Source organism: Elephantulus edwardii, unplaced genomic scaffold (genome assembly GCF_000299155.1).
Source record: "Elephantulus edwardii isolate Elephantulus edwardi_28Jun2011 unplaced genomic scaffold, EleEdw1.0 scaffold00104, whole genome shotgun sequence".
Classification (NCBI taxonomy): Eukaryota; Metazoa; Chordata; class Mammalia; order Macroscelidea; family Macroscelididae; genus Elephantulus; species Elephantulus edwardii.
Window position 1 is genome coordinate 8,296,763 of NW_006399854.1, and position 2,534 is coordinate 8,299,296.

A 2,534-nucleotide genomic window follows, 5' to 3' on the forward strand; every position below is an offset into this window, starting at 1 on the left:
GGAGAAGGAGGGGGCAATCTCCTCCTGTACCAGTCAGATCTGATTTGACGGTACACGTAAAAATAATACAATAAAAAAAAGAAGAAGACATTAATTCTGACAGGGATATGTATTTATTATTATTAAATATTAGTTCTATATATGAGCCATGACATCGGAGATGGAATGATGAACGAGAGCAGATGCTATGAAGCTTACAAACAAGTGAGAGAGAGATGTCACACACATACTAGTAAAATCAGATCTGTAATAAAAATCCTGAAGGAGATGTACCTCATGTCCAGATGTTATTTGGTAAAAAGAGAGTCAAAGATTCTCCCCGAAGAAGTGAAACTCACTTGAGACCTGAGTAGAAGCTGATGAAGAGGAGGAATGAGGGGTGGAGAAAGCAAAGTTCTCAGGGGAAATTGAATGCAGAATCATTTATAGATGGTGAGGTATTTAAGTGGGTATTCAGTTATATTAAGTTTTTATAACATAATTTTAAATGAGTAGCTTGGTCTGAAGGCATGGCTGCATCCACGGGCAAAGTTCATTAATTGCCAGTCAGAAATGTAAGCATATGAGCCATCCACTCACATGCCCAGTGTTGTATTTCAAAACAACTGGGTGTGTCTCTGTTTGGCTTAATATTACATTTAATTTTCATTTCAAAGTGTTGAGGTTCTATTTCAGTGCACCTGCTATGAATGAGTCTAATTTGCTGATTTAAAAGCTGGTATTAATTTAATATGCAAATTGGCATGGCTAGGAGACACCCCAGGTAATTAAAAGACTAATTGGGAACACCTGAGAACCTTTGAGACCCTTTATTCTGATTTCTCTTAAAGGTAGTGGGTACAACTTGGAGCAATAAATCTTTCACTTCAAAGCCTTGTAGTATTAATGCCTAAACACTGAAAAAGAATTTTTAAAAAATGACAGCACTTTCCCCAGGCACTGTAGCCACATGATTTGCAGCATTTATTGTAAGGAGTGCAATAAACAAAGAATGGAAAAGGATAAAATGAGTAGAATAAGGAAAGAGCAGGCTAGGTTTTAGAGTCTTACAAACTCTGGAGCCCAACTTCTCCCTGAAATAGGATCTCTGAGTTGTATACATGGCCCTATGGCAAGCCTTTCCAGGACCTCAAGGATCTTCTTATTTTATAGATTTTTGTTGTGACTCAAGCCATTATTCATAAATAATCTAAGCCAAGGTATCCAAGAAGAGAAGTTATATTGCCAGAACCATTATTGCACAATATAAGGAGTGACACAGACTATTTTGTGAAGAGTTGAGATAGCAACTGACAGTAAAATGTGCATATCAAATCAAGAACCAGGACCATCCTAGTTCAAGGTGCTTTTTTTTTAAGACCACCAGCCAAATTTTGGGTTCCACTTTTAACAACTCCTCCCTCTCCCATTAAATATGTTCACGGAATAGATTATCATACCTATAATCTCGACTCTTGACTCTTTACTATTTAGTGTGGGCCTCTTAAACCTCAAATTTAAATAATATAATCCAAAGATAACTTTAAACGAAAAATATCTAAATTTAAATGAAATCATTCTACCGACAGCCATACAACAATCATGCTCTTGTCTTTATAAAAAGTTAAATTTTATTGTGATACTCCATAGATACTTTAAAGGCACTGCTTCTATATGTAATAGTGAAGCGATACAATACCTTTCATTTAGATCCTCCAGTGCCTTAGTAACGCTGTAGTAACAGCACAGGTGGAAAGTGAGCGTCAATAACACCAGAAGGCCAAAGAGTTTAAGCAATTTGCTGGAAATCAAGCAGACACCTTCAGGACAGTTTCTGTGGATCCTCTTCTAGAGTTTCAGACGTGGACGATTGCTCCTCCTCTCGCATGCAGAAAGAAGGGAAGGCCCAGTAACTTGCTTTACCAAGTGCCTCCCATTCTCCAGTAAGGGTTCCCTTCAGGTGATCGTGAGCGCGGAACTCAGGATAAGAAATAATGATGCAGCGCTGAAAGCCCATCTTATACCATTCCTAGTCTTCCAAAAGTGGGAATTGAGTCCACAAAGGAGAAAAGATAGACCAAGTTCTGGTAGCTAGTTCCGCAAATCTGTTCTCTCACCCTCACTTCAGGGACGCAAAATTCTAGAAGAATTGACCAGAAAAGCTCATTTGAGGGGGTTGAAAGTCCCTCTGTCCCCAGTTAAAGATAAGAAAATGAGTCTTGAAGCCGCACCCGAGTTTGTGTCCCCCTAAGATGGGCCAAAACCCCGACAGAAAGTTGGCAGGCGGTGGCCGAGACGCCGAGGGGGGCGCTCGGCTTCGAGCGCGGGCGGGAGAGCGCGCTCGGCTCCGGCCGCTGTGCGGCGAGCGCGGGTCTCGGCGGCGGGCGGGGAAGGCGCGGGGCGTGGTTTGCAGCTCTGGGAGCGCCAAGGAGCGGAGCGCGCTCTGCAGCGCCCAGAGCTTTCGGCTGGACGGAAAGAGCGAGCGGGGAAACCTGCGAGAGCTGCGATCCTACGAGCCCGGCAAGCAGAGTGCCGACCGGAGGCGGCCTCGGCCT

General features: G+C 42.7%; 1 pseudogene; it reads left to right on the forward strand.

Moving 5' to 3' along the window:
- Positions 1 to 2,230, forward strand: part of LOC102873662 — a 31,365-nt pseudogene extending 29,135 nt beyond the window's left edge.
- The last annotated feature ends 304 nt before the right edge of the window (positions 2,231 to 2,534 follow it).